This window comes from Oratosquilla oratoria, chromosome 12 (genome assembly GCF_046742065.1).
Source record: "Oratosquilla oratoria isolate Oo_2021 chromosome 12, ASM4674206v1, whole genome shotgun sequence".
NCBI classification, from domain to species: Eukaryota; Metazoa; Arthropoda; class Malacostraca; order Stomatopoda; family Squillidae; genus Oratosquilla; species Oratosquilla oratoria.
In genome coordinates, this window is record NC_134788.1 from 54,814,784 (window position 1) to 54,836,914 (window position 22,131).

General features: G+C 41.6%; 1 protein-coding gene across 5 annotated transcripts in view; it reads left to right on the forward strand.

Moving 5' to 3' along the window:
- Positions 1 to 21,490, forward strand: part of LOC143031797 (uncharacterized) — a 43,731-nt gene extending 22,241 nt beyond the window's left edge. For 2 of the 5 annotated variants that reach the window (XM_076196086.1, XM_076196087.1), the window contains 2 exons: positions 1,022 to 1,142; positions 21,354 to 21,490. The gene's annotated coding sequence lies outside the window, so the exon portion shown is untranslated. Of the gene's footprint in view, positions 1 to 1,021; positions 1,143 to 1,474; positions 1,880 to 21,353 lie in introns of those variants that run through there. The other 3 variants (XM_076196088.1, XM_076196089.1, XM_076196091.1) reach the window with 2 other exon arrangements.
- The last annotated feature ends 641 nt before the right edge of the window (positions 21,491 to 22,131 follow it).

Consider the following 22,131-nt stretch of genomic DNA (forward strand, 5'->3'; position numbering starts at 1 on the left):
TTTTTCTATAGGGGGGACTTTCTTTTTCCATTCAATCTCTTCAGGTTGTATGTTCTCCCTTGTAAACACTGATTTAAAATGTTTGTTCATAATTTCCGCCATTTCCATTTCCTCAGTGTATTCAACTCCCCCTTGTCTTAATTTCTCCAAGTCCTGTTTGTTTTTCAGTTTATTGTTTACAAATCTGTAGAATAGTTTTGGTTGATCTTTACATTTTTCTATGACGTCTTTTTCATATTTTCTCTTTTCATGTGGGTGAGGAAGTATGTGGAAATGATATTTTGATGCAGCCTAAAGGGATTTCTCCCCATCTTCTCTTTGTCTGCATGAGGGGACGAAGACGGGGGTCACTAATTAAATGAAGCGGCCTTGCTGCATTGCTTTTGACCCAGGGAGGGCAGTGGGCGAGCTGCAGGGATGACCCATCATCCAGGAGGAACCAAGAAAAGAGCAAGGGAGGGAGGGGTGGTGAGTGGGAGTGAAGTATGGGGGAATGAAATGGGTGGGAGTGGATTTATGTCTTTGAGTTTGGCCACCTCCCTTGTAAGGGGGGAAAAGCCCTTGACAGTATATGTACAGTATGTATAGTGTGTTATATCATTCTGGCTATAGAAATATGTCTCAATGCAACTTTTGTTGTTCAGAATGGCTGTTGTGGTTCACTATATAATTTGAATTATTTTGTATTTACCTAGTTGTATTTTACGGGAAGGGGAGCTATGGTTGTGGTGTCCCGTCTTCATATCTCATTTTATCTAAACTATTTTTAAATTCATGTATTGTTTTTGCACACACTACTGGTGTAGCTTTTGTGTGCTTTGGCAAAAAATTATGCCATCATTTGTTGCTCAGTGGCTGACATAAGTTAACATCAAGGATAATGTGGATACAGATGAGATTGGGACAGAAGATAATGGGTATTTGTGAGTGGATGTGACCTTAGTTTTAATTCTTCCAGCTAATGGTCATTTGAGATAGATTTGATAGATTTAGCTGATAACATTTGATATATTTATTTCAGTTTGATAATGCAGTTGCCTGTGCAGCTGCAGATGGCATCTCCAGCTGCAAAGGAGTGGCTGCAGAAGAGAAGAGAAGATGTTCAACCCTGGACACACTTTGTTAATACAAGCAAATTCAAGGTGAGTGATAAATATTATGTATAGAAAGACATGTTAAAAAAAATAATATATTACCTCTCATGTATATTTACCCACAAGAAATGAGCTATGCTCATGGGGTCCTGTTATGTATGCATTTACCTAACTGTAGTATGTAGGAAAATAACAACGCTTGTTGGGTCCCATCTACTACTCTCCAATATGACATAATACCTATTCTCAAAATCATGTACAGTTGCAAATTAATCTATATCCTTAATTTCAATGATCATATTTAGATTTGAATTCATATTTGTCTGTCTTTTGTGCACAGCCTCCCAAATAGTTCTGCCATATCACTTCTTTCTTCTCAGGTTCCATGTGGGTGGGGGTGCGGAGTTAGCTCCTTGATAGTTGGTATGGCTTATTATTTCTACTGCAATCCTTGGACCAACAATTCTGTAAGGGTTCTAACAGGGTAGAACATGGAGGAAGGGGGTACTGGGGTAGCCATCAGACAAGAACACGACATAGCAAGTGGAAACTCTGTTGAGAGCCTGTGAAGGTGATCGTGTTCCTCTATTTTGTTATGAACAACACAAGGCAACAACAACTTGTAATGTGTTCCACTTGTTCACTGCCTTGTTTAGGAAGGTGAAGATATTTAAAAATTCTTTGACTATTTGATGTGTCTGTGATGACACATATATATACCAAAGGCTTTTCCCCCCTTACAAGTGAGCTTATAATATGAAGGAGTGATTGTGCCAACAGCACTGTAAGGGGCAGAAACATGGAACATAAGAGAGGAGGAGTTTGAATGAAATGTCTGAGAAGTATGATAGGGGTTACTAGTGTGGTGCCGTCGATTGATTTAGTGTTTGTGTTTAACCAAGAGCACCTCCAATGGGAGTGATCAGAGATACCCACATAAGAACGATTTGGGAAATAAAAAAAAATCAAGGTATACGCTGCCACCACCCAATCGTCTATATGGATATATCTGACCATAAATGGAAACTGCTCCTTGTTATTCACGTCTGACTCCGTCCCCTTTCCTCAGGTCGTTCGGGGTTGGTCCTGGGTAGCGAAAAGGCCTATGCCCAAGTGGGGGTAGTAAAAGAATATAAGCCACCAATAATGTGGGGCCACCAATAATGTGGGGGTAGTAAAAGAAAATAAGCGAAGGTCTGCTATGTGTTAATTATTACACTGAAGCAAAAATATAGTAAGGAAATACAAAAGTATATTGTGGTTTTCTCCAACTAGACAATCTATTGATCCTTACAATATGAAAAATATATGGGTATGCGAGACATTTAATAACAGTTTTTTCTTTCTTATGGGCATCATAAGTAAGGTCACAGGCACGTGGAAAAACGTAGTTATTTACGCTCCAACCTTCCGGTCACTGTATAAGTCTACTTACAATATTGTGTCTACCTTCAAGCACTGTGTCTACCTTCAACCCCGTATTCTTATTAGAGAACGATCACAGACAGAATTGTACTCTAAGTATTACACTCTCATAGCCAATGTATATACGCAAAGTGTTTGTGAAGTACACTCCCTTAAACCCCTTTTTCCATATCTGTTATCGGAATCATTTTTGGCATCAGATTCAAAACTTAATAATAATGATAACTATCTACCTACTATATCTGCACTATATCATTTAACTCACATATTGACATTTGTTTTCATTAATCTTACAGAACGTGTTCATACCTGTTATCGGAATCATTTTTGGCATCAGATTAAAATTTTAGCTGCGCACCAAAAGAACGAGACGGCTAGGTGTTCGTATCTATGGGTAAACTACTAACCTCCCTGTTGTATTATTTCGTAAAACTTCATTTCGCTTCTCAACAGAGCCCCTAGCTGCCACAATCTCTCCCTAAGCTATTTCTCTAGTGGAATCCTGAACTGAAAGTTGGGAATTTTTCCTATTACTCTTAAAATTAATGGCCTTAGCTTACGCCTCTGTCCGAACGTTTAGTGACGTCACGGGTGGGCGGAGCTACGGTGCCCGCGCTATGTTCGAGAACATTCTAATGTCGCGTCGAAACTCAGTTTAACCAAAATCAGCTGAAATATATTTGTAGCTATCTCCTATTGTATGTTCTTCTTCAATGATTATAGTAAGGCTCTTTGCCAACACATCTTGATAGGCAGACATAGAATAGAATAAATTCATGGTCTATTAAGGCTCTATTTTCTACTTTGCTTCTTGGTTGAGTAAAACCGTTACGACGTCCATAATACCCAGTCTCTCAAATCAACACTCAAATAAATAAATAGATAAATAAAACGAAATTCCAAAAATAATACCCCTTCAAAATTCCTGTCCTTACATGGCTCTACGCCCCTCTGAAAGAAAAATTCCGCAACATCACGTGAAGGATTCTATTTGGTGTGGTCCAAATCCCTCTGCAAAAGAAAAAAAAATCCATCCTGCATCAGAGAGCGATTATCCTTTTGATAGCTTGACGAGGCACTCTCTCCTCAGCACACTCGTAGGTGTACGAATCTCAGGTGACCCGGGGTACACCAATTTACTGTGGATGTCTCCGTGGACTTTTCCATCAGTCTTCGTATTGGCTGGATTCCCCAATTGACCTCTTACATACTACTTGACTGGACATGCATAGCCGCTACGACCGAGCTAAGCCACGACTCTCTCTTGTGGATTCGCCCCATGGGTGGCACACTACTTCCCCTTCTGTGGGCTCACCTCTGGGCAATCGGCGATTGTCCACCAGGTCCTGAAGTCCTACACCCCTGTCAAGCGGGCAATTGTGAATTGAGTTGGGTTCATGATCCCAACTCGAGCTAAAGAATTTCCCCATTTTCCAATACTACTCCGAATGAAAGTGCTCGCTAACCATCGTTTGTAGTCCCTCTCCTAGGCTAATATTGACTTCTATATCCCCCCCCCTAAGTTGACATTTAGTTCCTTCACCTGGCTGTTGCTGAAATTTCCTTTTACAACATATGAAATATATGCATCCTTAATCCTAGGACATCTCAACCTTACACATGTATAAAAGTATAGGTGGGTTACATTTAAGCTTTATGGTCCAATATATAGGAACATTGAGGCATCTTTGCATTAATTTGCACGAGCATTCGTTTTTCTTTGGACATATACTGGCACGATATGATCCCTACATTTCCTATTGCAGTTAACTACTGTCATCTTAGCACCTTAAATCACTAGATATGGCGCCAACTGGGCGGATTGTTCCAATTGATTCCCTTCAGTATTCTTCGATGAGCCGTCTTCAATGTTCTTCAATGTTCGATGCATCCGCTCCACCATTCCATTCGCTTGGGGATGGTCTGGGGTAGTGTAGAGCAGGGTGATTTGCTTTTCTCCACACAACTTCTTGTAAGCCGTGTTGGTGAATTCTGCTCCATTATCTGTTATGATGCTCTCTGGGGTGCTGTAGTCTGCGAAGAACTGGGTTAGGGAGTGTAGTATGTGTTGGTGGTGTTTTGTTCTCAATGGGAAGAACCTAACGAACCTACTGTAGTGATCGATTATGGTCAAAATATACCTATATCCCTGCGACCCGGATACCATATCCGTTAGGTCTATGCCTATTCTCTCCATTGCCTTTGTAGCAGGGGGAACCTCTTTGTATTGCTGTGACAACCCTTGTGTACCCTTGAACCTCTGACAAGTAATGCATTTCTTTACAAAATTACATACATCTACCTTTAAATTTGGCCAATAGAACAGCTCCTCCTGGGTTAGATTCCCATTCATGTCTATCTTCCATCCTCGCTCTCGTCTCTTCTTCCTCTCCCGAATTGGATTCCCATTCCGTTTTATTGTTCATTTTTACCTGACTGCCTTTAATTATGTGTAGTTCCATCAAAGCTATACACCTTAACACGTCACTTCCCCACACAATCACATCCGCTATTTCTATACTCTTAGTGACTGCCGAGGATCTATTCTGTCTCTGATTACTGTACTGCCAATCCACAGGGTACACAAGCTTTGTCTAAGTCGACACACCGATAAGTGAGCTTCAGGTTGGTTAATAGCGTAAATCCCACCGCTGCCACCAATAATGTGGGGGTAGTAAAAGAAAATAAGCGAAGGTCTGCTATGTGTTAATTATTACACTGAAGCAAAAATATAGTAAGGAAATACAAAAGTATATTGTGGTTTTCTCCAACTAGACAATCTATTGATCCTTACAATATGAAAAATATATGGGTATGCGAGACATTTAATAACAGTTTTTTCTTTCTTATGGGCATCATAAGTAAGGTCACAGGCACGTGGAAAAACGTAGTTATTTACGCTCCAACCTTCCGGTCACTGTATAAGTCTACTTACAATATTGTGTCTACCTTCAAGCACTGTGTCTACCTTCAACCCCGTATTCTTATTAGAGAACGATCACAGACAGAATTGTACTCTAAGTATTACACTCTCATAGCTAATGTATATACGCAAAGTGTTTGTGAAGTACACTCCCTTAAACCCCTTTTTCCATATCTGTTATCGGAATCATTTTTGGCATCAGATTCAAAACTTAATAATAATGATAACTATCTACCTACTATATCTGCACTATATCATTTAACTCACATATTGACATTTGTTTTCATTAATCTTACAGAACGTGTTCATACCTGTTATCGGAATCATTTTTGGCATCAGATTAAAATTTTAGCTGCGCACCAAAAGAACGAGACGGCTATGTGTTCGTATCTATGGGTAAACTACTAACCTCCCTGTTGTATTATTTCGTAAAACTTCATTTCGCTTCTCAACAGAGCCCCTAGCTGCCACAATCTCTCCCTAAGCTATTTCTCTAGTGGAATCCTGAACTGAAAGTTGGGAATTTTTCCTATTACTCTTAAAATTAATGGCCTTAGCTTACGCCTCTGTCCGAACGTTTAGTGACGTCACGGGTGGGCGGAGCTACGGTGCCCGCGCTATGTTCGAGAACATTCTAATGTCGCGTCGAAACTCAGTTTAACCAAAATCAGCTGAAATATATTTGTAGCTATCTCCTATTGTATGTTCTTCTTCAATGATTATAGTAAGGCTCTTTGCCAACACATCTTGATAGGCAGACATAGAATAGAATAAATTCATGGTCTATTAAGGCTCTATTTTCTACTTTGCTTCTTGGTTGAGTAAAACCGTTACGACGTCCATAATACCCAGTCTCTCAAATCAACACTCAAATAAATAAATAGATAAATAAAACGAAATTCCAAAAATAATACCCCTTCAAAATTCCTGTCCTTACACTAGGCTAGATAGAGTGAGAAATGAGGAGGTTAGGAGGAGAACAGGGGTGGAAAGGGAGCTGGGACATAGGGTGGATGAAAGAGTATTGGGATGGTTTGGACACATGGAAAGAATGGGTGAAGAAAGATTAGTAAAAGAAGTGTGGAAGGAGTGAATATGAGGGGTTGACCTAGGATGAGATGGATGGATGGGGTGAAAGGGGTATTACAAAAGAGAGGAATGTCTGTGGAGGAAGGATGGGAGAGGACAGAAGATAGGGGTGAATGGAGAGGGGTTGTGTATGGATGATGCTGTGATGCATGAGGGGCATTGGGTGGGGGTGAGGAAGTATGTATGAGAAAAATTTGACACAGCCCAAAGGGATTTCTCCCCGTCTTCTCCTTTTCTGCTTGAGGGGACGGAGAGGGGGGGTTGCCGAATTTATAAAGCGGCCTTGCTGTGTATGTGCTGTGTCTTGCAACACTGCATCTGACCCAGAGCAGTGGACAGGATGCAGGGATGACCCGTCTTCCAGGAGGTGCCAAGATGATAGGGAGGGTGGAGGGGAGTGGAATATATAGGAAATAGAATGGCTGGGAGTGGTTTCTATGCCTTTCTTTTTGTGTACCCCCCCCATATAAGGGGGAAAAAGCCTTTGGTATGGTATATGGTACAAGGGAGGTAGCCAAAAACAAAGGCATAAAATCCACCCCCACCTATTCCATTCACACATACCCCACTTCCATTCACCCCCCTTCCTCCCTCTTATCTTGGCTGCTCCTGGAAGACAGGTTATCCCTGCAACTCGCCCACTGCCCTGGGTTACAAGCAGTGTTGCAAGACACAGCACATCCACAGCAAGCCTGCTTCATTAAATCAGCAAAAAAAATAAAAGAAAAAGACCCTCTGACCCCTCCCGCAGGAATGGAGAAGATGGGGGGAAATCCCTTCAGGCTGCATCAATTTATTTTTCACACATACTCCCTCACCCCCCCATCTCCCACCCACTCCCTTTCATGCATCACAGCATCATCCATACACAACCATTCTCCATTCACCCCTATCTTCTGTCCTCTCCCGTCCTTCCTCAACAGACATTCCCCTCTTTCCCAATGCCCTTTTCACCCCATCCACCCATCTCATCCTTGGTCGCCCCTTCATGTTCACTCCTTCCACACCTCTGTTACTAATCTTTCTTCACTCATTCTTTCCATGTGTCCAAACCAAAGGATTACAAAGGAAGAGCATGCCGGCAGGAGACCTTTTGGTCCATAACTAGGTTGGATGTGGAAAACATAGATAATAAACAGGTAGATAAAAGAATAAGATAAGTAAATAATGAAAAATGATGAACAAAAATAAGAATAATTGACAATAAATGAATAACTAGAAATAAACCATTAATAATAACAAATAAAATAAAATGCCAGTCATTACAGCATATTTCTTAGGTGCTTATCTAAATGAATCTTAAAACTACTTTTTTATTAGGAAAAATAGATTCAATACTCATTCATCAACCATATCTCCCAACTCCCTCATACTACATATTCTCCTTGCTGAATCACAACACAGTTTTAGGCCACTACACTCCACACTCTTCTAATAAATCTCACACAAAGAATATTAGATGGCATCAATTCAGATAGGCCCCATCACAGAACACTTCTTATAACATTAGACATTGGTAAAGCTTTTGATGCTATCCCCCTCCACAAAGTAACAAACAAAATATATAACAAAGACATGCACAATAACACTAAAAGATACATACATACATACATATACCAAGGCTTTTTCCCCCTTACTAGGGAGGTAGCCAAAAAGGAAAAGGCATAAAATCATTCCCACCCATTCCATCCCCGAAAACACTCCACACCCCTCCACCCTCCCTCCCATCTTAGCACCTCCTAGATGACGGGTCATCCCTGCACCCTGTCCACTGCCCTGGACACAGCACACACACTAAAAGATGGCTGGCCATTTATCTGGCAGGCAGAAATGCTTATGTGTCATATGATGGCCAATCATCGCACACCAGAAACATTAAGAATGGAGTACCACAGGGCTCAGTTCTATTCCCCACACTCTTTATTCTATACATGCATGATATACTTACACCAGACACCTCGGAAATACAAATCTCCTCCTATGCAGACGACATAACAATCACAATAATACAGCCATACCTTGATACACTCAACACATGGTTTATTACAAAGAGACTCAAAATAGCCCCAGCCAAATCCACAGCAACACTTTTCACCAACTGGACAAAAGAACACAAATACATTCCTCATCTCTATATGATGTAACATATGATATATCCATGTCATTTAAACAACACATCACAAACATGAAAAGTAAATGCACACCTAGACTCAATGCACTTAAATCAATTACTGAAACAACATTTGGAAAAACAAAGAAACTTACCTTAAAATAAACAATTGCATACACTCAGTGATGAATTATGCAAGTCCAGCAAGGGCACCTAATCTCAGTGAGATACCTCAACACCCTTCAGACCATACAAAACATACATACATATACCAAGGCTTTTTCCCCTTTACCAGGGAGGTAGCCAAAAAGGAAAAGGCACAAAAATCATTCCCACCCATTCCATCCCCGAAAACACTACACACCCCTCCACCCTCCCTCCCATCTTAGCACCTCCTAAATGACGGGTCATCCCTGCACCCTGTCCACTGCCCTGGGTCAGAAGCAGTGTCGCAAGACGCAGCACATCCACAGCAAGGCTGTAACGGGATCGTTACATGGTCTCCAGGAAGGGTTACTTGCACCAAATTATGTAACGGATGGTTACATCATTCCCAGGAAGGGTTACTTGCCACACACCTTTGAGTTTTTCTGGTTTATTCTTAACAATGTCTAAGACTTAAAATTTACACTTATACACAATTTAACTCTAGGGCACGTCACAAGAACCGACCGCTCCTCGGCTCCTGCGGTGGAGTTTTGATCTCCGGAAGTGTGAAGGTCAGCACTTCTCGAGTTGCCTTCCATCGTGGTGTTTACAATAATGTCTTGTTAGTCCGTTGTCCCACATGGATGGGGCAACTGCACTAATTACCTATTGGTCTCTTGGTTATAAATACTAATTATATATCCAGGGGGGTGGCTTGTTTATATGTAATGTTTCCGTGTGTTATGTCTGATGGCATCCACTATGTGTGTGTGTTCGTGAGTTCGTGTGCGTCTGGTGTGTGTGTGCTCGGGGTGGTATGCTAGGCTGTTAAGATGTCCACTCAGCAATTCGAACGGACGTGGTCTGGCGCCAAGGAGTCCGGTGAGTGAGTGTGATATTGTTCACCATGCATATGGTGACGTATACAAGGCCGCTTCATTAAATCGGCGACTCCCTCTCCGACCCCCCATATAAAGGAGAGGATGGGGAGAAATCCCTTCGGGCTGCATCAAAATTTTGCTCACGCACACTACCTCAACCCCCATCCCCCCGTCCATTCCACCTCATGCATCACAACATTTTCCATATACAACCATTCTCCATTCACCCGTCTTCTGTCCTCTCCCGTCCTTCCTCAACAGACATTCCCCTCTTCCCCAAAGCCCCCTTCACCTCATCCATCCATCTCATCCTAGGACGTCCCCTCATGTTCACTCCCTCCACATCTGCCTTCCATACCTCCTTTACTAGTCTTTCTTCACTCATTCTTTCCATGTGTCCAAACCATCCTAATATTCTTTCATCAACCCTATCTCCCAACTCCCTTTCCACCCCTGTTCTCCTCCTCACCTCCTCATTTCTCACTCTATCTAGCCTAGTAACCCCCATCATACTTCTCAGACACTTCATCTCAAACACATTCAAGCTCCTTCTCTCTTCCTCTCTTATGTTCCATGTTTCTGCTCCATACAGTGCTGTAGTCACAATCACTCCTTCATACAGTCTCCTCTTCGCATCCATTCCCGTGTCTATTCCTCATTACACTTTTTATTCCACCATACAAAACAAAGCATTAAAAACAATTACGGGCTGCACATATACAACACCTACAGACCACTTACACTATGAAACAAAAGTCCTCAAAGTCAAAGATCAACTTGACAAGAGAGAGACACAACCACTTGCTGCAGCCTCCACAAACACCGACAACCCACTACACTATATAGCAGAACACCCACACACACCAAGAAATATAAAAAAAAAACACCCAAATATCTATATCACACACAAATACTCTCTTCTCTTCCTCCAAAACCACCAAATACCAGCCTCCGGAAACATATTCATGATCATATCACTCACTGCTCCATTAACACACTAAAGGACAACACACTGCTACATGCCAGACCCCCTGATAGCCATCCCTCTGAATCCTCTCTCCCACGAAAGGACACAGTCCACCTGACCAGACTGCGGTGCAGCCACCACCCAGCCCTTCTAAGCTACCAGAAGAGGCTGGATGACTGCATTGTGGACAAATGCCCAGGATGTAACACTTCACCCCATACTATTCTAGTATATTTCGTTTTATGGAAAGGAGATGTAGAAGTTAAAAGCGACGACCAGCGTTCTTCTTTTCAAGGGGATCCCACTACTCAAAAAAATAATAAATAATAATAATAAATAAAAAATAAAAAAGATGAATAAAAGTAGATTACCAACAATCCCTTGTATAACCAAACTAAGTTAATGTGTTACCATGATAGGCAGAAAAATATTAATTGTAAAGGTATATTGGTAACATGCATTCTTATTTGTTTGGCTTTACATGGAAATTCTATTCATATAACCAAGACGGATATTATTTTTACTCGTTAATATTTACTTAAGTTTTCTATATGTAAAAGACCCAGAAGACATGGAAATTTACTCGATCTGTTGATCACTAGCCACGAGAGTATGACAATTGTCGATATAGAAGTTGGTGAAACCATTGCAAATAGTGATCACAACTTAGATTCAAATTGCTAAAGTACTTGTGTACTAGGTATTGGTATAATAGTTGTATTTACCTATTTGTATTTTACGGGACGAGAGCTATGCTTGTTGTGACCCATTTTTTATCTCTCCGCATCCAGTTTATTCTTAAAATCTTGTATAGTTTTGGCACTCACTGTTTCCCCATTTAGTTTGTTCCAGACATCAGTCCATGTGGGAAGCTATTCTTTTTCAAATCTCTTCTGTAACTGTCCTTCTTTAGCTTCTTTTCATGTCCTGTTTCTCTTGTCCCATTTTAATAAGTTGTCTAGAATTTCCTCCCTTTCATAATTCTGTAGATAATTAAATCACCTCATTCTCTTCTCTGTTCCAGTGTTGATAGATGTAACTTATCCAATCTTTGTTCATATGTCAAAATTAAAAGTGTAGGTGCCATTTTTTCTTTCATTCTTTCTTTACTAGGTGCCCATAGTGTCGCAGCATACTCTAATTTAGGTCTTATCAATGTAATTAATATTTTCTCCATTTCTTCATCCATGTAGTCAAAGGCCACTCTCATTGATCTTAATAAGTTTAAAGTTTCTCCAACTAGTTTATTGACATGTTTATCAGGTGTCAAGTCACTCGAGATAATTACTCCTAGGTCCCTTTCTGAGTCGACTTGTTTGACTTCCTTGGTACCAATTTTATATTGACCCGATATTCTATTTTTGCTTTTTTCAAATTCCATTGTACTGCATTTCTTAATGTTAAAGTTCACTTCACACCTCTGACTCCATTTCCATATTTTATCCAGGTCTACTTATAGCAATCTGCAGTCTTCTTGTGTGCTTGCTCTCTTAAGTAATTTGGCATTATCAGCAAAGAGGTTCATGTAATACCTCACTCCCTCATCCATATCATTTATATAAATGGGAAACATTAAAGGAGCCAATACAGAGCCCTGTGGGATGCCACTTATCATATCTTCCCAGTTCGAGTTCTTGTCTCTAAGTACCACTCTCATTTTTCTCCCACTCGAGAAATCTCTCATCCATTCCAGTAGCTTACCTTGTATTCCTCCTATTATTTCAATTTTTCTTATTAGCTTTTTATGTGGTACTTTGTCAAAAGCCTTCTGCAAGTCTAAGAAGGCACAATCAGCCCAGCCATCTCTTTCTTGTATTATTTCTATTAATCTTGAGTACATACATACATACATATACCAAGGCTTTTTCCCCCTTACCAGGGAGGTAGCCAAAAAGGAAAAGGCATAAAATCATTCCCACCCATTCCATCCCCGAAAACACTCCACACCCCTCCACCCTCCCTCCCATCTTAGCACCTCCTAGATGACGGGTCATCCCTGCACCCTGTCTACTGCCCTGGGTCAGAAGCAGTGTCGCAGGACACAGCACATCCACAGCAAGGCCGCTTCATTAAATCGGTGACCCCCCCTCTCCGTCCCCCCATATAAAGGAGAGGACGGGGAGAAATCCCTTCGGGCTGCGTCAAAATTTTTGCTCACACACACTACCTCACCCCCCATTCCCCCGTCCATTCCACCTCATGCATCACAACATTTTCCATATACAACCATTCTCCATTCACCCCTGTCTTCTGTCCTCTTCCGTCCTTCCTCAACAGACATTCCCCTCTTCCCCAAAGCCCCCTTCACCCCATCCATCCATCTCATCCTAGGTCGTCCCCTCATGTTCACTCCCTCCACATCTGCCTTCTATACCTCCTTTACTAGTCTTTCTTCATTCATTCTTTCCATGTGTCCAAACTATCCTAATACTCTTTCATCAACCCTATCTCCCAGCTCCCTTTCCACCCCCGTTCTTCTCCTCACCTCCTCATTTCTCACTCTATCTAGCCTAGTAACCCCCATCATACTTCTCAGACACTTCATCTCAAACACATTCAAGCTCCTTCTCTCTTCCTCTCGTATGTTCCATGTTTCTGCTCCATACAGTGCTGTTGTCACAATCACTCCTTCATACAGTCTCCTCTTAGCATCCATTCCCAAATTTATATTCCTCGTTACACTTTTTAAACCACCAAGGCATTTACTCGCTTCTCTCAATCTACATTCTACCTCCACCTTCACTCCACCCTTTCCTGCCACATTTGCACCCAAATATCTAAAACTATCCACTTCCTCCAGTTGCTCTCCCTTAATGCTCACTTCCACATTACTGTCACTTCCACCCCTTGTACATCTCATCACCTTACTTTTACCCACATTTATCTTCAGCTTTCTTCTATCACACACTCTCCCAAACTGTCACCAACTTCCTCAATCCCTCCTCTGATCCTGCCACAAGCGCAGTGTCGTCCGCAAACAACAGCTGGCTCACCTCCCACTTTTCTCCATTTTCCTTAACCATCTCCAATCCCTGACCCACTACCCTTGCATTCACCTCTCGCACCACTCCATCCATGTACAAGTTGAACAGCCAGGGTGACATAACGCATCCTTGACGAAGTCCCACCTTTACCTCAAACCACTCACGCTCTCCAATTCTAATCCTGACACAAACTCTACTACTCTCATAAAAACTCTTGACAGCTCCGAGAAGCTTTCCTCCTATCCCGTATATCTGCATAACCTCCCACAGTGCCTTTCTGTCTACCCTGTCATAAGCCTTTTCCAGATCCATAAAGGCCCAGAAAACATCCTTCCCCTTTCCTATAGCTTTCTCACATATCTGTCTTACCACAAAAATCTGATGTACACAACCTCTACCTGTCCTAAACCCACACTGTTCCTCACCAATTACTCCTCTGTTCCTCTCCTAATCCTCTCAATCAAGATCCTCCCATAAGCCTTCCCAACTACACTTAACAAGCTATAAGTACAGGGAAAAGAAAAGAGAAGTAAAGAAAAAGGTAAAGGAGGCAAAGAGGAGAGCAGATGTAAAATGGGGTAAGAGTATGACAGAAAATTTTGAAAGTAATAAAAAGATGTTTTGGAAAGAAATTAAGAGAGGAAGAGGAGGCGAATCAAGTAGAGAAGAAAAGGTAAAAGGTGCAGATGGAGAGATGATAATGGAGGAGAAGGCAGTAAGGGGAAGATGGGCAGAATATTTTAGGGAGTTGCTTAATGTGAAGGAGGATAGGGAGGGAAAGATAGCTGCAGTGGGAAATGCTAAGAAATTAATCTTGAGTAAAAACATATTAAGTGTGTGATACACAATCTTCCACTTCTAAAGCCAAATTGTTTAGGGTTTAGTATTTTATTCTCTTCCAAGTGTTTGATCCATTTGTTCCTAATAACCTTTTCACATATTTTTGCTACTGTGCTTGTAAGGGATACCGGTCTGAAGTTTGTAGGATTTTCTTTGTTTCCTCCTTTATATATTGGTACAATGTTTGCATTTTCCAATCTTGTAGTACCTTTCCTTCTTTGAGTGAGAAATCTATTATCTTGTATAATTTGTCCGTTAGTTTAGCTGTACACTCTTTCAATATCCAATTTGCAATTCCATCCGGTCCATGTGATTTCCTAACATCTAGGTTTTATATTTTGTCTCATTTCTTTCTGCGTGACCCTTAATTTATTTCTTTCATTTTGGGGATATTTCTGGTTGTCCATCTTTCCAAATTTGTGAGCTTTCAATTGTAAAAACAGACCTGAAATGTCTGATCATAACTTAAGCCATTTCTATGTCATCTATATATTCTTTATCTCTTTCACGCAGTTTCACTATTTTGTGTTTGTCTTTTAATTTATCATTTACATATCTGTAAAGGAGTTTTCAACAAAATGAAATACAATTTATACATATACAAAATTTGTACAAAATTACTTGTTGAAAAGGGAGAACATGAAGCAAAGCTGATGGGGAATTGCTCTCCCTTTTCGGAAAGAATTATTTCTATTTTATATATTTATTTTTGTTACATGTTAGTATGATATATATATATATATATGTATATGTATATGTATATATATATATATATATATATATATATATTTGCAATGAGATGTGACACGACGCCCGCTAACTCCGACCTCACGTAGGAATCGGGGTCACGTGTGAGCATCGCATCTTCTGGGGGTCAGGTGAGAGGTGAGAGGTCAAGTCGATTGTTGACATGACGATAATTGCTTACTGTGCAGATGCGGGTCACTGTCACCTGCAGGAACAAGAAAAAAAGAGTGGCAGACTTGGTTGATCCTTCCATTTGTCTATTATATCTTTCTCGTAGTTTCTTTTTTTTTTCCCCTGCGTATATTCACATATTCGTTTCTAAGTTTAATGTGTTTATTACACATGTACAAGCTGTCTATTAGTTTTACATGAACTAGTGTATTAGTACTATTGTAGCAGTAAACTTATACTAATATACCAGTGCTAGTGTAACAATACTAGTGTACTTTTACTAATATACTAGTACTAACATAGTAGTACTAGTACTAGCATTAGTAACTGTTACTAGTGTATTAGTGGTAGTATACTAGTATTAATGAACTACTCCGAGTGTACTAGGGTATTAGTACTAGTGTTCTCGTGTATTAATACTGGTGGACTAATTTTCTTGTATACTTGTATTAAACATTATAATATAACAGTTTACTAGAACTAGTATATTAGTGTACTAATATAGTAGTGCTAGTGCACATGTACTAGTGTTTTAGTACATCATACATATACCATGGCTTTTTCCCCCTTACAAGGGAGGTAGCCAAAAAGGGAAAGGCATAAAATCATTCCCACCCATTTCATCCCTGAATACACTCCACACCCCTCCCACCCTCCCTCTTATCTGAGCACCTCCTGGATGACGGGTCATCCCTGCACCTTGCCCACTGCCCTAAGTCAGAAGCAGTGTCGCAAGACACAGCACATCCACAGCAAGGCCGCTTCATTAAATCGGCGACCCCCCCTCTCCGTCCCCCCCCTTGCATAAAAGGAGAGGATGGGGAGAAATCCCTTCGGGCTGCGTCAACTTTTGCTCACACATACTACCTCACCCCCCACCCCGCCCATTCCACCTCATACAATCACAACATCATCCATATACAACCATTCTCCATTCACCCCTGTCTTCTGTCCTCTCCCATCCTTCCTCAACCGACATTCCCCCAAAGCCCCCTTCACCCCATCCATCCACCTCATCCTAGGACGTCCCCTCATGTTCACTCCCTCCACATCTGCCTTCCATACCTCCTTTACTAGTCTTTCTTCACTCATTCTTTCCATGTGTCCAAACCATCCTAATATTCTTTCATCAACCCTATCTCCCAGCTCCTTTTCCACCCCTGTTCTCCTCCTCACCTCCTCATTTCTCACCCTATCTAGCCTAGTAACCCCCACCATAATTCTCAGACACCTCATCTCAAACACCTTCGAACTCCTTCTCTCTTCTTCTCTTATGTTCCATGTTTCTGCCCCATACAGTGTTGTAGTCACAATCACTCCTTCATACAGTCTCCTCTTCACATCCATTCCCAAATGTCTATTCCTCATTACACTCTTTAATCCACCAAGGCATTTACTTACTTCTCTCAATCTACATTCTACCTCCACCTTCACTCCACCTTTTCCTGCCACATTTGCACCCAAGTATCTAAAACTATCCACTTCCTCCAGTCGCTCTCCCTTAATGCTCACTTCCAGTTTACTGCCACTTTCACCCCTTGTACATCTCATCACCTTACTTTACCCACATTTATCTTTAGCTTTCTTCTATCACATACTCTCCCAAACTCTGCCACCAACTTCCTCAATCCCTCTTCCGATCCTGCCACAAGCGCAGTGTCATCCGCAAACAACAGCTGGCTCACCTCCCACTTTTCTCCATTTTCTTTAACCATCTCCAATCCCTTTCCCACTACCCTTGCATTCACCTCTCGCACCACCCCATACATGTATAAGTTGAACAGCCAGGGTGACAAAAACAAGCAAGGCTGTTCCCAAAGTGCGTGTGACGGATAAAGAGATTGCTGCCATTGGTCGCATTAACATTCAGTACTTCAAAATTCCTCCAGCATTAGAACCTATTGTCTACAATCCACTGGTTCGCACGACAGAAGAGGATCCAACATCAGAGTTAGATATACTGTGGAAGACATCCTTACTTCTCCACTTTCCAAGGCCATCATGGTTTGGTATGATGCAGTTCCTGCATTGAGGTCAACACCCAGGAAAAGCTTCTGTGACATTCCTTCCAATGATTGACCTTGATCCCAGTCAAGCTTCATGTATCTACTCTACAATGAAGTTTGTGTCTACCCAAGCTCAACTATACGACGTTACTCCAGTCCTCACATTCGACCAACCCTTGTACTGGAAAGCTTTAACGATTATAATATAGGTCTCAATCAAATGACAGTGATCTCAAGTGCATAGTCCTCAGGCTTGGAGGATTTCACATGCAGATGAGCTTTCTTGGGAGCATAGGTCACTTAATGGCAGGCTCGGGACTGCAAGAGTTGCTCGAAGTGGTATATGCTGGAAACACAGTGCCCCACATGATGACAGGCAAAGCAGTTTCCAGAGCAGTAGTGCGGGGACATACGCTGGTAGATGCTGCACTGAACACCATTTTGGTTGCTGATGCCTACAATGTGCCTGTGCCAACCAAAGACACAGTTCAGGAACCACAAGTGGCAACTGCTGATACTGAGACAGATAATGTAGAACCACAAGATATTCCTTCAGATACAGTGACGACTGACATAACTACAGCAAGTGAAGTGTATGACAGAGCAATGTCCTCTTCCCTCTCAGTGGAAGAAGTTTGTTCTGCAAAAGTGTTGCAAAGAATCCAGACTGAACTTGACAACAAAAAGGATATGATGACTATGCCAACAGCAAAACTCTGGTTGCAGTATCTCAACATGGTGGACATCTTGCGGAAATTTATTAAAGCTGAAAGAACAGGGAACTGGAGCTTACTCCTCCAATGTGTGCACGATATGCTTCCCTACCTTGCCGCTTCTGGACACCGACCGACAGTATACAAAGTCTGCATATGTATACCTGCAAATGATGACCAAACTACCAAATACGCATCTGGATGTGTATAAGAAGTTCCAAGAGGGATACCACGTTGTGCAGCGCAGTGATAGATACTGGGCAGGGCTCTCCACAGATCTGATCATCGAACAGGTTTTGATGAGAAGTATAAAGACGCATGGGGGGCCTAACTCGAGGAAAAGGGATGACAGAGACTCAGCGCTTACTGTGGGTCCTATCCATGCCAGCATGCGCAAACATCAACGATGCAATGCAGAAGTTCAGCGGGGTCTCCTACGAAACCAGCGACCAGCACAAAGATATTTCGAAGGCTAGACAGGCCAGAGATGTCAAGGACACCCTCGATCTTATCAGCTATCTGAAGGAAAGAGGTCCATTCAAGGAGAATACCTCACTTCACAACATTGCTAATGGCATGGCCGCTCAGGACGGAGTCAATGTTGACCAAGCAAAAGAAATTGGAGACAAGATTCTTGTGAGCATGGCAGGGAAATAATCTGTGGAAGAATTCACCTTCCGAAAAGCCGATGAAGCAATGACACTTGCATCCAGATCAACTGTCAAAGTCAGAGGGGAATCTGTAGTAGTGGATCCACAATTGGTGTTCCAGCGACTGGTAATTGTAGGTGAACGGTGCGAAGACTTGTCAACGTTATTTAAGTTCGAACTCTGTAGCCACCCTCCTGCCTTATTTGACTCGTCATCCCTTCCCTTGCAGGTCAATAAGGCAGTCCTTGCTGATGTTCTGTGGAAGTCTATAGATGAACAACGTGAGCCGAGTGGAGACCAAGTCCAATATGTCCTTGATGGCGGCGCGCTACTCCATCGGATTCCCTGGCCAAGAGGTTCCACATATGATAGTGTGTGTCAGATTTATGTCAGATATGTGACACAGAAATATGGAGCTGCTGTCATTGTTTTTGATGGCTACAGAGATGAACCCACAACTAAAGATGCCACACAACAAAGAAGAACAGGAACCTGCTCTAGTTTGACCGTAAACTTTGGTGGTGATATGATCATCCAATCCAAGAAGGAGGACTTCCTGAACAACAAGACAAACAAACAGCGCTTCATACATTTTCTCAGCGACAAACTAGAAAGGGCTGGGTGCAGCACAGAACACGCAAAGCATGATGCTGATGTCCTCATTGTTCAAACAGCCCTTGCCTTTGCCAGAACAAGAGATACGGTTCTCATTGGTGACGACACAGATTTGTTGGTCCTACTGTTGTATCATGCTGATATGACCGTAAACGAACTGTTTCTGGTATCAGAGTCAAAGCAAGCCACCAAATCGAGAAGGGTATGGTGCATAAAGCAGTCGAAAGAGTTGCTGGGTCCTCAGATTTGCGACCATCTGCTCTTTGTCCATGCTCTTCTTGGCTGCGATACCACTAGTCGCCCGTTTGGATTGGGAAAAGGTTTGGCAGTGAAGAAGGTGAAGACTGATTCCCTGTTTCGTGAGCAATCAGAGATGTTCCACAAATCAGAGCAAACACCGGAGGACATAACTGCTGCAGGAGAGAAAGCTCTGGTATCACTGTACGGTGGTACTAGAGAGGAAGGACTGGACAGCTTAAGATACAAGCGGTTCTGTGACAAGATTTCCAAGAGCACATCTTCCGTGGAACCACAAACTCTACCCCCAACATCAGCAGCTGCAAGATTCCATAGCCTCCGTGTCTATTACCAGGTAATGGAGTGGAAAGGAACATGTGTCAACATGAAGCCACAAGATTGGGGATGGCCCATTGTGGACAGAAGGTACATGCCTATACAGACAGATCAGCCCGCAGCACCACCGGAGATACTGGATGTCATCTGTTGTAGCTGCAAGAAAAACTGCAAAACAAGGAGGTGCACATGCCAAATATATGGTCTCCATTGCACTGCCGTGTGTAGAGAATGTCGTGGTACAAGTTGTTCTAACTCACAGGTGCCAGATTGATCAGATAATGTAGACAACGATGCTTAACCCATTAAACTCTGATGACAAGATTCTTGTCATTTGGTCAAATAAAACAAAAAATCATAAAACACCAAAATGTTTGATCAAACATTTTGGTGTTTTATGTTTTTGTGTTTTATTTGACCAAATGACAAGAATTTTGTCATCGGAGTTTAATGGGTTAAGCCGAATACCGCAAAGTGGCACAACTGGAATTGACACTCTTGAAATTAATGTTGATGATCTGTTGTTGAAACATAGGCTTACTGTTGTTCATGAGTATGATAATAAACTTATCTCTGGCTACAATCGTGTTTTCCTACATTTCAGTAGGCCTAGGTTAAAAAATGCACCGAAAATATAAAATGTTGAGCAAATACATTTTAGAAATAGACATTCTTTCCAGCATATTGGATTTTTGGCTATAAATTCTTTATCCAATAAAAATGTAACCTATTCCACGTGAATTCTTGTGTTCAAAAACCCCATTTTAGCACTTTAGATGACTCAATTATTACATCTAAATGCGGAGATATGGCAAATTATCGAAAATTGGCAGCCATATTGGATTTATGCAAATTAGACATTTCCTCAACGTGAATTTCTTAGGACTTTTAGTGTGATGTTCTAGACACCTCATGGGCAGGCATGCCCTGTGGTGAAAACAATTCTCTTGCAATTTGTTCCAAGTTGGGCCCTAAAATGTGCTATATTGCCTGGACTACATCATTATTATTATTGTTATTGTTATTATTATTATTATTACTTGACGCAGCCCGAAGGGATTTCTCCCCGTCCTCTCCATTATATGGGGGGACGGAAAGGGGGGGTCACCGATTTAATGAAGCGGCCTTGCTGTGGATGTGCTGTGTCCTGTGACACTGCTTCTGACCCAGGGCAGTGGACAGGGTGCAGGGATGACCCGTCATCTAGGAGGTGCTAAGATGGGAGGGAGGGTGGAGGGGTGTGGAGTGTTTTCGGGGATGAAATGGGTGGGAATGTTTTTGTGCCTTGTCCTTTTTGGCTACCCCCCTGGTAAGGGGGAAAAAAGCCTTGGTATATGTATGTATGTATTATTACTATTACTATAATTATTGTTGTTGTTGTTATCAACATCATTATTTGTTTTATTTATCTTTTGCAGCCCAAAGCTGGGGCGTCGTTCAGTTGGGGATGTGGCGTCATGGGCGACTGTGCACCACGCACCCCTGGCAAGTCATCTTTTCTGTCATCACCTTGACTGTCACGATACTCTCTGTCTCTGACGGTTACAAAGACGAGAAGCCGCCAGCCACATCTCAGGTAAGCGAGCACTTAATGTATTATCACACTGGGATTCACTAACGCCGACCGTTGAAAGTTCGTCTGAGTAAAAACGACTTCGGTTACAATATATATATATATATATTTGAAACCTCCAAATATCAAATTAACTTCGTTATAAATGGCAAAACTGAATGATGTAATTAAGATTGTAAAGCTATACGCATGTTAGACATGTTGATGAAATGATTTCTGTAATTAGCGAAGTCTTGTTCTAGTTACTCAAATGGAGGTAGAATCATCCCGGATGTCGCAGGAGAAATAGCCCAGTGTTGTGATAACCTCTGAAGGAGAAGGCAGGAAGTTTCTGCAGTCCTTAACTCTTGCCTCCATTCTTTACAGAATTCATAAACATGAGATAATAGAGAAAGAAACAAGTATTAGCTAAATAAAAATTCCGCCAAAATCTGATGCAAATGCGATCTCGCCATGACTTTCATTATTGATTATTGTTTTCCTTTTCAAAGATTTTCATCAATACTTTCTAAATACTTTAATGTTTTCTTTAATTATTTCTTTCATTGACGATGTAGGGATTGTATTGAAGAATAACACAGTATATTAAAGACCTCAAAAGGAGTTTGATATTTTATTGCACA